We start from the raw sequence: 15,308 nt of genomic DNA on the forward strand, positions 1-15,308 counted from the left end.
ACTTAGGAAACAGATGGCAAGGCAGTTGGTGGGAATTTCAGCAATGCTCTCATACATGTTCAAGGATAAGATTTACAGTTCTCGTGCACAGTCGTGTTCTTACGATGTCATCGTGAGAGAAGAATCTATTTCAGACACAAAAACCATCTTTGATGCGGGGTAACGAACACATGATCCGACTACACTTGACTTTTCAAACCACACACTTGTCACATTGTGTTCATTCTCCTAGTTTGACAACTTTGTATTGGAAGTTCACCATGGTGATACTATAGGCAAAGTGGTGTAACTTCATAGGATTTAGATTTTTTAATTTATACTGTGCCAATCAATGGTTTGGATACACTTTCCAGTTCTCTTGAATGAGAAAGTGAGTCCAAACCTTTGACTGGTAATGTATATATAAAGTAAACAACACCGTACACTTAACAAGCATGTTTAATCATCTCTGAGATTTAGAGGAGTAGCATTTATGGGTTTGAGAACTAAATGTCACCGCCAGTATCAACATCATGGTTATAGCAACCGTGCTATTATTTTACAGCATAGTATCCTATAATTATCTTGTACCAATCTAGATACCTCAACTAGATGTGCGGTCTACAAAAAGATTTCAACCAGTTTAATTGAGAATTTTAGAGTATTACGTTTGTGACACAAAGATTATACTAGTTCTAGTGCAATGTAACTTTGGCTCAGTGTAAATTCAATGTTTATTGGCACTACTTGATAGACCGGCGTTGGGTATTTAACATTTTTCAACAAACCCCTTTTGGTTTACATTTAGGGCTTTAGGATCTAAATTTATTGGTCACTTTCGCTATGTCACTATTTCCAACACATGCTACTAAAATAACATATCCAATAACCACATAGAGTCTTTCCATCTTTATTACAAGTTTACATTTCAGCATTAGGTAGTTAATTGTCCACGCTGGCTTGTACTGTTACAAGAATTATGATTCTCTGCTAATTCTGACAGCGTTTAAGTATTGTTCTCATAATATCTAGGCTGTTCTCATGGCTCTCCATCTGTACAGCATGTTCCTTCTGTTAACTTCGGCATGGATTAGCCTGCCCAGTCATTGTTTTATAATGTTTTTAAAAAGGTTTTTTTTGCTCATCTGTCACAACTGAAATCTGAGTGGTTTGTTTTTATAATCCACACTGCTTTCATGTGCTATAATCCACTCTTCCAGCCCTAATTAAAAAAAGTTAATTCACCAGACTGAGAGGAGAAAATTGAGAAAGAGAAGAGGTTTCAATATGAGGAAAATACAGCTTTTAAATACCCCTCACCTTCGGTGTGATGGCTAAAATTAAATTCTTCCTGTGCCCCCTCTTTCCTGCTCTGGCTGCAATGGAAGTCTCTGACAACGCCTACTGAAAGCCTCGACAGAGTTTTTCGATTTATCGTTTGCTAAAGACCACGGATCAAAAGAGATACGCAATTTCACATATCAGGGAAAACACCGCGAGGGCTGTTTGTGAAGTGAAAACAATATGCTCACTTGTACTTCAAATGTAATGAGACCTAGGCATTCTAACTACACTGTACTCATGTCTTCAGAGATAATATCTATCTGTTTCTGTTTACTATTGAAATGCTCAATTATCTGTTGAACTGATATGGTCACAAGGGCTGTAATATTACACAAGATGAGTAGCTGTGTAACTTGTACACACAGCCAAAAATCCACCTTGGTTAGTAGTGTTATTTTTGTATGATAGTCTGGATAGATAGATAGATATTTAATTTTCTGAAAAAGACAACAATGGAGCATTTACAAGGACAGCAAAATGTTATCTTCCTATTTACACTATCACTCATCACTACAAGTAACCGCCACTGTTTACATTTACGTAAAGTCATCAGTTAACAGGGATACAAGTTGATCTATAACACCTGACTCCACCTTCTATCATCAGACCTCTTCTGTTGGTGCCAGACCTGACAAATTTACCATATCTTGTTTGCACTGTGAATTATGCTTATAATGGGAAGCTCTAATTAGCTAGTGTATCATCCTGCTACACTGGCTTTTCACAGAGCGCCACCCCAGAGATATTCTGCTGTTGCAATTAGAGTTAGCAGTGATGCATTTAACTCCACACTCTTGAAATGTGTGTTATTACGTTCAAGTTGTGGTAAAAATCTGCACCGATTTTGAGAAAGAATGCCACCTTTAAATGTTCTTTGCAGGAAAAAAAAAATCTGATGTGTCTGGGCCTAGTAAGTCTTATTTAATCATTCTGCCCTGCAGGGTGATCTATTCTCTGCTAAAAAGTATATCTTGCTCTGGTCTTTCTCAGGAGACAGCCCACCCCCAAGACCTTAAATAGAGGGAACTCACATTCCAATCTCCAGCACGCAGAGAGAAACAGAGGCTGAAGTGGACGTAGATAGAAACAGAGAGAGAGAGAGAGAGAGAGGGGAAAAAAAATAAATGAAGAAAAAGAGACAAGGGAGAGGGAGGGGGGAATGGAAGAAAAGAGAGATAAGGTGAGGGATGTGGACAGAAATGATGAGAATGTCAGAGCCCTGGCATGTCTTCCACAACAGGAAGGAAGCAAGACGAGAGGAGAAGACACTGTCAGTGATGGGAGAAGGGAGGAGGGAATCGTGGGAGGTGGAGAGAAAAGAAGGAGCGACAGAAGTGAGACAGAAGGGAAGACTAGGCAGAGATGCAAGAAAGAAGCATGGTACAGTATGGAGGGAGGGGTACGGTGAGGGTAGCGTGCAAGGCCATAAAGAGGTGAGACCCCATTTTTCGCTATGCATTGCATATAGACAGTTATAGTGCAAGTTGGCCAGCTATGACACTGAAATGTCCTCTTTTTCCTGACTTTGCATTTGCCAGATTTCTCTGTGTGCACATCCAGAAACCTTGAGTGTGTGTGTTTGTATCAGATATGCCTCGGCTACACATGAGCAGCTTTTTGAGAGAGTGACCACATCCTGATCACAGTGCATTTGATACAAACTGAAAGCTTAAGATTTTGCTTGCAAGCAGTAACTTAGGCCCTGGGAAATTCTTCATGTAAAACTCCCGATAAAATCCCTACTGTGCTTAAAACGGACGGGATCGAAGACTTTTCAAAAGACAAGTTTTTACCCAACTCCGGCTCCTTAATCCAGGAACACCGGGAGATGTTTCAGCAGCTCAACATCTCAAAAGCCCTTTGATACTCTTTTAGCTGCCCATCAGCAGCCCTGGTGTTTTTTCTTTTCCCTTTCCTTTTTTCCCTTTTCTCCCACCTCCCCTTTACATCGGCAGCTACATGTGTTACAGAACATGTGCACCCCCCACCTACACACTCGATTTCAATAGCCTACTTAATATTGTAAATGCGACACAGGCTCCAGATCTGCTCAGCCTTGGCATTCAGAGGTACTTACGAGGGAGGGCTGATGGTATGAGATGTTCGGCTGCTAATAGACGAGAGTTTTGGGGGGTTTTGACGCAGCGGATGCAGCAGGCAGCCAAAGCAAAACGGGCAATGCAGTTGAAATGCGGTCTCAAAGGGAATATATCCCTAATTCTGCTGTTACGTTGCAAGAAGAGAATTTGACCCACCCCGACCACCCGATGAATGGAGATGAGATCTCTTTGACGAATCCCTTTAGGACTTGTCAAAGGAGGAAGCAGTGTGTTTTTGTGTGTGTGTGTAAGCCCCCTGGGGGACTGAAGCTGGTAGCCTGAGGACAGACTCCACAGGTGGAGACAGCAGCAATAACTGAAGACAGAGCAGCTTCAGGGGGTCCACTTACAATAAAAATCCCTCTCGGGGTGTCATTAGGGTAAAAGAGAGCTCAGACACACTTGCAAATAAGCAAACTTGAGTAAAAGTAACTTAAAACACGTTTCAGTTTACCTAAAACCTCATTGGCTTTTAATGCAAAGAGTTCACTCATTCTCTGTTTGAATCATTTGATGATGAACACCCTTTAGGTCACCCTCATCACTTAGATGTAGCACTGTTACATCACTATTCAAATCTGAATAGACTACACAGACGGCCATTTTGATTAATGAGGCTGGTTTTGACAGGGCATTTGATATAAATGATGCTTTAATTTTTTTTACCCTGCAAGTTGCTCTGTGTGCAGTGCTCTCAACACATGTAGCCAGAACTATTTCCTTGGAATGAATAACATTTTAATAACCTCACAGCCTGGTTTTTTAAGAAAAACAAGTCATAAACTTTCCCAGCAAAAACCAACATACCGTGACACCTTTCTGAGAGATTTTCTATGTGAACCAAAACCTTACGGAGCCTTGGTAAGGTACTGCAAATGACCAAACGACAGTAACTTATTACTACAATGTAGTGCTACTAGGTAAAGACCAGAAATATGAAAACATTTCTCTGATACGAATAAATCACGCCACTGTGGTTGTTGCATCGTTCACTACTGAGAGACGGACAGCGAGGTTACAGACAGGAAGCCACAAGAGCGGCTGCAGCTAGCCATCCCAATTACACAGCAGTCACGCAGGGACTAAACCAAACAACAATTACCTTTATCTGATGGTCAGTTTGCAAGGTTTCCTGTTTCTTTAACGGCAGCGGTGAATCGTTGTCTTATTTTTAACTGTGGACTGTCTTATGGGGTAGGCACGAGAAGAAATTGTTAACGGTGGCTAAAAGCAACAAAAAACAAAATGTTCAGCTAATAGCAACTACTTATATCAGATATTAGCTTAAGAAATGAGCCGAGACACACCACACAACGACGTTACTAACGTTACTTGACTGCTAGCAAAACTTTTCAGCTTAGTTTTCTCTCCGAAGCGTTACCTGAAATCATCGTATGGGTCACACGAACGGCTGCCTAAATGCTGAAATGCACAGAATTGAAAAATCCATCAACAGCTCGACTGCAGGTACCCAGAAAGACTGTTGGTATCGCTTTATGTGTCAGCGTGCAGAGCAGCGGAGGAGAGAGCGCACTCACCTTTATTCATTTCCACCTTGTGGGAGATTTTGAAAGGAATAATAATGCTCTTGCTGGTCAGTCACCGGTATTCATAAACCGTTACGGCCGGTAGACACAGAATGAACCTGCCGTGATGAGTTTACGCCAAAAAGAAAAACACGTCCCGGGCTCTTCACCGTTCAGTCTGTTGTTGTCCGTGCACTACGCAGACCGCCTCTTGGTTTGTTCAAATCAGAAGTTCATCCAAAGTTGCAGCGGTTCGCTCCGCCTCGCGACGACGGTGAGGTCACCGCCTCTCTTAACTGCTCTAGGCTCTACTCTCGCGATACGACCCAGAGCGGTTGTGCTCACCAATGAGTACACTGCGCAGTCTCGCGATACGATAAAGGATAGTGGAAGGAAAGGAGCGGACTGGCAGATTTCTGGCGAAAGGATGATGTGGAGAGCGGGAGAGGGGGAGCGTTGCTCTGGCAACAGAGTCAGATAGGTTTTTCAGTGATGGCTGTTCTCCTCAAGCAACTGGTGTTTGTGTGTTGATGAACACTCACTGTAAATGGCGAAACCCCTGTAACTGATATTGCATTATCTGTTGCACTTGTTTGCATCCAGGTGTAGCAAATTAGATAAGACATTATTGTCCCAGAGGGAAATGTGCCCTTGGACACACAGTGCTGCTGCTGTACAGTGCTAAATAATTCAACATTACTACACATCATACATCTCATAAATACAGTGATTAAAAAAAGTACAATAAATCACTCAGGATAAAAACTACAAATCAATAAATACTGCAAATTCTGAGATCCTCAAAATAACAAGCAAAACACTGATGAATCTCATCTACTGCACTAGTCCCTGCCGTTATCACTTATTGCACACTACCACATTCACCTAACTGACTACCATCAGTAGCCACATTTATTGGATGTGGACTCTGAAACCTTGACACTGACTGATTTGTGGCATCATAATAGGCTGGTTGTATCTGTCTGTGCAGCCTCTGATGTAGCTACAGAGTTTAGAACGGTCAAATAAACACTGCACTAGCTAATCAGGAGGAATTCTTCGAAAGCAATTAGGAAAACATCAATAAATCCCAATTTAGAGCTTGGCATTGATCCCATTGATGATGTAACAGTCACTTAAACATTGTTCTTGTAGTTAGGTAATTCAAATAACACTCAGTGTCAGACAGGACTTTTGTGAATGAAATTAAATCACATCAGTAGGAAAACAGTGACTGTAAATGGCTATTAGCATTGACAATGGTCTGAGACACTTGTTCCTCAGGCTCTGAAAGCTCTTCTATTATTAGACCTATATCTATTCCACACACAAAGCTTTTATATGACACAGACAGGATATTGAACAGGCATTCAGCCAGTGTTTGTCGAGGGCAAATACCAAGAAGTTCTACAGAACAGAAGTCAATACAAAACTTTGTTAGGGACTGGTCAGAGGACTGAACTGATAGCTGGTCAGACACTTACTGGCATTTCTCTTATTTATTTGCAGTGGTGGAAAAAGCATTAAGACTCTCTTAAATCAAAGTAACCAAAACACATAAGCTAGTAAAAGGAACCAGTCCACCTGTTTAGCATATATAAGAATACTAACATATAATTAATGATTTATGAGACACTATAATGTAGATTATTGTCATTATCGATTATCTGCTGATTATTTTATTGATTAATCACTTGGTCTATAAAATGTCAGATAGTAGTGAAAAATGCCTGCTATGATTTCCCACATTAAAGCAGAGAAAAGCATTTGAGAAGCTGGAAACAGAGAATATTTGGGGGTTTTTTGCTAAAAAAAAAAAAAAAAATCTATTATCAAAATAGTTGCACTAATTTTCTGACGATCAATTAATCAATTAATCCACTAATCGTTGCAGCTCTAAAATATAGTAAAACAGTTGTAATAATATAGAGTGTTTTCATAGAAGTTATAATTATTGACAAATACTGTACATTAATAAACACAATGTTCTTACATCTGCTTATAACTTCATTATAGAGTGTTATAAATCACTAATTAAATGTTTACATACTGCTTATAAATGCTTATCATTAAGATTCAAAATTTTACATAAGTAGTCAGTTTAGTAAGTTGTATTTTATCAAAGGTGAAAATACTCAATATGCAGGCAGAATGGCTCCTCTTAGTGTTCTATTGATATCAGTTCAGATCTTTATTGTCCCTCGAGGGGAAATTTGATTTGCAGTAAAGGGCAAAAACACAAACACAACATACAAGAGGACATGGGACATTGATCACAACAGTTACAGCAAACAACCTAAAAAATGTATCTGTTTGTTATACATTATACCATTGGCTTGATAATGATACATTAATGCATAGGCAGTATTTTATTGCTGAAGCTGGTTGAGGTGAACCTAATCTCAACTCCTTTTAACTTTTAACTACCTTTGAAGTAAAAAAACGTAGTGGAGGAGAAGTTCAGTATAAAGTATCAGAAAATTCACATCCTAAACTAAAGTAAAAATTGTACTCAGGTACTTGAATGAATATACTTAGTATGTTTCCACCACTGTCTATTTGCCTACGTAATGAAAAGTTGATCTTTGATGACGTCTGAGCATCCCACAGCCACAGCCAGTGGGGTACCTTCATTATGTTTACTAATTTACCATTGCTGGGGTTGTTTATGTCACTCAACAAACAGCTTTTGCATCAGACATAAACCATCAACACACCATATCTTACCGTATGTGTAAGAGTTGCAATGACAAGAAGACATTTACTGTACATATGTGAAAAGACTGATTAGTACTTAAGTGCTACAAGCCCACTTTTGCAAATTCCACCTGCTTGCTGTCTTCACATACATTAATTATTTCAGCATACATGTTTAATTAGATAAGAGAAAGAACACTGCCCTAATTAAAGCAGCTCAGCAGGTACCAACAAGAGTGGGTGAATAGTATGGGAGTCACAGGAATTCATCTCTCTCCTACATAATCACCTGTGAATAGTTACAACCTTGTTCTCTGTATTCTGTGTCCTCAGTGTGTGTCTGCCTATCTCTGTCTTTTCTCTTCTGTAATTATTCATTCTGATTCCAGTGGCAGAAATTCACATCTTCATTTACTCACATTTTCTCATCTTTGGCTTTCCTTTATTTCCACTTTCCATCTATGCATCCATTATTCTAAAATGTCATCCAGGATTACATAACAATCTAATAAAGACAAAGGAGAAGAGATTACTGTCATTAAAGCCCCTATATTCCTGTAGCTCTACGGGTCTTAACACTACCCACCCCATTCTGTCATAGGGTGGATATTTGTGTGGGTGGTTTGTATTGTTCTCTGGTGAAAAACTGCTCCCCTAGGATTAGCTCAAGTAGTCTAATTGGGTTAGCCACAGAATGAAATTCAGTATGGATTAAAGACAAGGATTATAGACAGGACACTTCACCAACAACCAATAACAGTGAAACTATCCTAGTTTTTATGCCAATAAAACGCTGAGGCATCAGTTACTTGGGCTGCAGAAAATACTGCAGTGACAACTTGAGGAAACTTAATTTATCTAATGGTTTAACTATGACGTTTATATTGACAGAGAAGTGTCTTTTTTCTTTAATCGTTGTTTTTATGAAAGTGATGTAATAAGCTCTTTCCAAACACTCAATAACTAAGACTTCATTATTAGATGAAAGAATGAATGGCATGTTTCACTAAGCATTCACAAGAAAACCCCCTTTACATTGCAGAGGCAGCGACTGCACCCTCTCAAAATACCGATACCTGATGCTGAAGATAGTGTGTGTGTGTGTGTGTGTGTGTGTGTGTGTGTGCGCGCGCGTGTGTGTGTGTGTCAATGATGCAACAAACACTTCATCAGCTGCTGACATATCCTGCTATAAAAACTCACTTTCCAGCTCATATTCTTAGTGCACAAATGAAACTGACTATGAAGGAAAAACTTAGCAGTGTCTCAATTCTACACAACATACTATTATTGTTTTAGTATAGATACTGCACTATGATTTATATACAATATATACTAATCTTCATTGTGTTTTTCCAGTTTGTATACAAGAAAAGAATGTACTTCACTGTTTTGTAATATCAGGAAATTGGGCCCTAATGAATGATAATTTAAGTGTAGCTTTGGAAATAATATGGAAAATAATTTGGAAATAATTTCCAATATGACAACTTGACAAAAAATATTTCCAAACACTGTATGTCATATTAAAATAATATATTATAATAATAACCTTTATTTATAGCACTTTTCAAAACAAAGTGCTTTACGAGGTTGAACCAGGATTAAAACATTTCAGGAATGCGGCAAATAAAATCAGGCAATTAAAATAATACAAAAATAAAATGGAATAAAATTCCCAAGAATAAAGATAAAAAAGAAGAAGAAAGACAACAGTAATAATAAAAAAGGTCAGGCATGTTGTAAATGAAAAATGATGTGCTAGAATTAATAAAAGGCTTTTTTAAAAGATATGTTCTTAGAAGTGGTATAAAAGATGTTGCCGATCCTACAAGCCTCAGATTCTCGGGCAGGCAGTTCCAGAGCTTGGGGCCATGACTTCATAAGCCTGGTCCCCTTTAGTCTTGAGCCAGGACTTAGGAACAGCCAGCTGAGCCCTGCCCAAGGATTTGAGGCTGTGCTCTGGTTCATAGGGAAGCAGCAATTAAACAATGTAGCTGGGAGCTGAACCATGAAGTCCTTTAAACTTGATCAGTAAAATCTTAAAATCAATTCTAGAACTTACTGTTAACCGGTGAAGAGAGGCTAAAACAGAACTGATGTGATCTTTTCTTCTAGTATTTGTAAAAGGCGTGCGGCTGCATTTTGTACCAGCTGAAGATTCTGTTTTGGCTTAACCCTGAATACTATGAATTACAGTAATCTAAGATGAAATAAAAGCATGGGTGACCTTCTCAAGATCAGGCTGGGAGAGAAAAGACCTGAATTTTGAGATGCTCCTTAGCTGATAAAAAATGATTGAACCATGTTTGTAATTTCTTTTTCAAATGAAAGGTCACTGTCAAATATTACATCCAGGTTTCTGGCTGCAGGTTTGATATTTGTAGACAGGGATCCCAGATGTTTCTATATAATAGGGATGCACTTTGGGGCACCAAAGAGAATTATTTCTGATTTGTTTTCATTTAGCTGGAGAAGGTTTTGGGACAGCCAGCACTTTATTTCTGCCAGACAAGATAAAAGATGGTTAAAATTACCTTCTTCACTGGTTTTTAATGGGACTCAAATTTGTGTGTCATCTGCATCTGGATTTTGTGTTTATGTATGACATGTCCTCGTGGCAGCATATATATACAGAACAACAAGGGGCTAGGGATGGAGCCTTGGGGAACACCACAGGTCAAAGGGGCCAGAGGAGGATTTCCCATGAATACTGAGAAATGTTTGTTTGGCAAAAAGGATTTCAACCAGTCTAGAGCAGTGTCCCTGATGTCAACCCACATTTCAAGGTGATCCAAGAGGAGAGAGTGATCCACAGTGTCAAATGCAGAGCTCAAATCAAAAGGAATTAAAATTGAACAATCACCAGCATCAGCTGTTTATTTATTACCAGCAGTTTTTTTTCCAGCTGTCAATAACTCTCTTTCATTTCTGTTGTCCTTTCCAGTGTAGGACAAGAGTGTCAAAATGTTTGTATGCATTCTGACATCTTTGAGTTTACAACATTTTGTCATGTTTTCAGTGTGAATGTATTACCTATTCTAAACATGGATAATATGTATGTAGAAAGGAATTGGGACAAAGTTCTTGTCAAGCCAAAAACTGTCTCAATTCCATACTTCCTACTAATTATATACAGTCTGTACTAGATACTAATTATAGTGTATACTGTTTGTGCTGTTAGAACTCAAGAAATCAATGTACTTTTCTGTTTTGTAATAACAGAAAGATAGTGTACATCAATCAAAAGTAGACTTGGGAATGCCACTGCCAGTTTTGTTTTCCAAAATCTTCCTGCATCTATTTCACCAATGCTCACAATTTGGTTAAATCTTTTTTTCAAGATTTTCTCTTTTTTATGCATTGTGGGACAATATATATCAATATACAATGACACAAAACACCCCAAACTTGCTTCGTTTCAGTTTGTAGTATGACGTTGGGACACAAAAGATAATTACGTTGCAGTTCCTACTTGATAGCAATAGAGGTCACAGATTATTTTACACCCCTTCCATGAGATGTAGGCAGGAGGCCTTTCAAAGTCTTTGCACTTACAGCATCTTTCATCTGCTCTCTTGGTGGTATGACAGACTAGTCTGTGAGGAAAGAAGGAATCTTAATGAGGAAAGCTGTTTTTGAAGACCCCTACTCTATTACAGCATTCCCTTTACATCACATTATCAAACGTGATGTTATCATATCTGATGGTGACACTGCAGCAGCTATTACAATCTGTCTGAGATACATGTATATTAAGATGTCAAATAGTGAAGTCAGACGCAAGGCGACCATCTATAGGATACATGACCGCAGTAACCCAGAAAGGGAGAGCGGTGGAATTCCTGGCTCTGTTGCCCCTGTGAGTGCTGGAATGAAAAGAATGGGCCCCATTCACAAAGTTCCACTCAAGCGGTGCTCCTACACTAATAGAGATTGACATGAAGAAAGGCGACAAGTTGTTTTCACATACACTGGCTCTTTTGTCCCCTTTACTAAGGCGCGTAATGCAGACAGTGTGCTCTGAAAATAGACAGAATTTGATGCGCTTGTTTTTCATAAGTGGAGACCACTGTGTCTTGATTGGAGTGTGTTTGTGTGTGTGTGTGCGTGTGTAATTAGTGTTTTGTTGCACATTGTTATTGTGAGGATAAACTGGCTGGGTTATTTGCTTGGCTGAGTGATTGGCAGACATTTTAGGGTAGACAGGAGGAGAAAGGCAAGTGATGATGTTCTGTCCAACCGTTTCTTCAAAATGAAGAGCAAATGCTCGGAAACTACTTTTTTTGTGTTTTCTTTATTAGCCCTAACATCTTGACAAAGACTATAGGACATGTTCAGCATAGTGGATTCTTCCTTTATGTGCCTTATGAATATGCACAAGCAAAAGAAAACCAAATGAAACAAATAACACTACTGTGCATCCATACAAAGTTGCCCAAAACCGGCAGAGCTTCTCATCAACTGGATGTTGCTGTCTTACCAATGTATGTGTTTTTGTCCATAGCTGGGGGCATATAGCTCAGTGGTACTTGGTTTGAAGCAGTTAAAGAAAGACAAATAAACCACTTCATTGAAATCCCTATGCAATCAGCTTTATTTGAGCATGCCCTCAAGTCCCAACCGCCAAGTTGAATGCCAGTTGCTAGGATAAAAAAACAGACATGACACGAATAAAGGAGCGTAAATCATCAATTATTTACCATGTTTATATTTTATGGGCGTCCGTTCAACTCCATATCAAGAGCATATTGAAGAATCTATTGAATGAAAGTTACAAAAAAGCAAAATAGTAAGGACAACTTTTCTCGTCCCCTCCACCGTGTTTCTATTTTCGCCTCACTTTAAGTCTGGCAGCAGGCAACAGTTTTGTTGTTTTTATTCTTGTTTCTTGTTTTCTAAATGTAGCTGGATCTCTGCCTATGCAGCTAAAGCAAGTTTGTTGAACTAAAAGGTTAAAAGGGTTAAAAGGAAAAATCTTTATCTTTCACCACAGTTCTTTACTTTGCTTCAGCTAAGGGACCGAGAACGGTCTGTCCCATGGGGCTTTGAGTTATCATTGTGCATACTCCATGCAAACTCCATTACCAGTCTGGGATATGTATTACTTATGAAGACACTCATCTATGAAGAAGAAAGTGCACTGCTAGAGATGAATATTGTTCTCTCTCTCTGCATGCGGTAAAGAAGCAGGTGCTCTTGGAGGATCTGAGCTGCCTGTCAAAAGCTGCGCTGCACTATGATCCTCACAATCCCGCCGTCCTTCTCTAGAGTACAGGAACTTACAGAGAAGCCTTTCAAGATATGTTTGAAAAAGCAAAGGCATTGACAGAATTCAAGTTCAAAATACCTCCCGTTTGGTACTATATGCACACACACGCACCTCCCCAAGACGAGAGCTGGAGCGATGTGACTCACGCTGGTGTGAAAACACAGCGGAGTGGTGGGAGGATGACATCACAGCACCCTGCAGAAGAACAAGTGCCTAGGATTTGGACCCTGTTCAAGCATGCACATAGGGCACATAGGAGTGTGTGTACATTGATGTGTACATATATACATATATACATACATACATATATATACATACATACACACACACACACACACACACATATATATATATATATAGAGAGAGAGAGAGAGAGAGAGTATATATATATATATGTTCTCTCTATATATATTGTATGTACACACTCCTCTTCCACGCCTCGGTCACACCGACCACCCCCGCCACACGTGCCGTCAAACACACACTGAACATTTCCTCACCAGAAATAACACTGGTTGTCCTGAGGAGACGTTTTTTTTTATTTCCAACCTCATATGGGGGGGCGTGGGAAGAGGCGAGCCAGTGATTGGCCAGGATACAGACACGCTCTGACAAGATTTGGGGGCCTAAGTTGAAAAAACAGATATTAGAAAGGAGAAGGTACCATCCAATTCATTTGTTGTGAAGCTTCTCTTACCAATCTCTTGTAGTCTGAGTACATATATATATATGCAAAGCCCACCCCCCACCCACCCACCCACCTTGGACCCAGATCCCGCTTCTGTGATGATATCACAAGTAGAAAGAACGTGTGATTAATTGTCAAACAGAAATACCCCCCCATACATGCTGCATTCAGATGCATACAAGAACACTCACATGCTCAGTGTTTCTAACGCGATTGAGGAGAAGAAGGCAGGATTAAAGCGTGATCTGTAAGACAAGTTGCTGATGCAGTGATTCACCAACAAAAACACATTTCACCATGCTTACGACAAGCACTGTGCCTTCCTCAACAGTGATTAAAAATAGTTATCCACACTGATGAATGCATGCTTGAGTCATGCAAACATGATGGCTTTTGACAAAACAATCTCAAATTTAGTAGTCGTTCTGGAACTTTCAATCATATCAGAAGATCTTCATCCAGAGATGGAGTATGTCCAGTTATTTTTAGTTATTTGTACGTTCAAAGTTATATTTTTTTTCCCTAGCACTATAAAAAAAAGTACTCTAACCCTAACACATAACCCTAAACAAGCCTAGTCAGGTGATAATTATCTGTGGGTTCATCATTAATAGCAACTCCTTTCATACACAGATATGTCATTAGATTCACTGTTAATATGAAAATATTGACCAGTGAAGCTTTAAATTAAAAAGTTTGTTTAAAGTTGCCTGCTTTTGTTAAATTGTGAAAATAGAACTATGCAACATTTATTACTCATAGAGTAACATGCATCAATCCACTTTTCTCATTTCAAGCTCCCCATCATCTCTAAGTTACATTATCTTTACTTTTTCCACTATATAGCACTGAATATGAACTGCAAAGTTACGCCTAGACAGTCCAGCAGCTTTGCTCTGTTGCTGTTGTCATTTTTTGAAGGGAAATGTTTCTGCAGAAGACTACCCCTTCCCACTCAGTTTGTTTTTTAGATATTGTTAGAGGATAGATGGAGGTGGTTCTCAAGAACACAGGTAGCTTTAAAAAAAAAACACAGTTCAACCACAGGTGGCAATAGAAGATGGAGAACCAAATGATTCAATGTTAGATCGGGCTGTGCAAGAAAACTTCCACCCACACTGCTACAGCTGAATGCGTGATTTAGAATCTATTTTCTCCTCTGATTTTCTGGCTTGCTGTGACCATAAAGCTACAGCTCCATTTGGAATGGAGGCATTGGCGAGGATGCTGGGAAGTGCAGTGCAGGGAGGGAGGGGGGGGGTGTCTGGGTCTGGCTTGGCAGGGTGCTATGGCAGTTAATTAAAGCTGCTGAGCAGGTATTTCAGGATTAAGAGTGGGTGTGTAGAAAGGGCCTCTGGTGGCCTTAGCATGCAGTCATCATCTTATGGGTAATAGTGGCTGTGGGCACTGATTGTGTCTCTAAATGTACTATGTGGTTGTCTCAATACAACTAATTTGATGAGGTTCATTTTTTTTTTTTTGCCTGTTTTGACTGACTTACATCTGATTATTTTTTGTTAAGATGTAAATCACAGGCTACATATTCAGTTTGCTGTTACACTCAAATACTGTTGTTATCTGGGCGTAGCGGGATTATTCATCATCACAAAAGAATTATTTCACAATCAAGAACAAAAATGGCCTGTAATTATTTCAAAATGTCAACAGACTGTGATGGCAAAATTATTTGTCAAAGCATTATC

The 15,308-nt window shown here is 39.3% G+C and overlaps 1 protein-coding gene across 2 annotated transcripts in view; it reads right to left on the reverse strand.

Moving 5' to 3' along the window:
* Positions 1 to 5,239, reverse strand: part of sipa1l1 (signal-induced proliferation-associated 1 like 1) — a 97,413-nt gene extending 92,174 nt beyond the window's left edge. For both annotated transcript variants that reach the window (XM_042390326.1, XM_042390325.1), the window contains exon 1: positions 4,961 to 5,239. The gene's annotated coding sequence lies outside the window, so the exon portion shown is untranslated. The remainder of the gene's footprint in view (positions 1 to 4,960) is intronic.
* Between the last annotated feature and the right edge of the window lie 10,069 nt (positions 5,240 to 15,308).

Source organism: Thunnus maccoyii, chromosome 17, assembly GCF_910596095.1.
Source record: "Thunnus maccoyii chromosome 17, fThuMac1.1, whole genome shotgun sequence".
In the NCBI taxonomy this organism is placed as follows: domain Eukaryota; kingdom Metazoa; phylum Chordata; class Actinopteri; order Scombriformes; family Scombridae; genus Thunnus; species Thunnus maccoyii.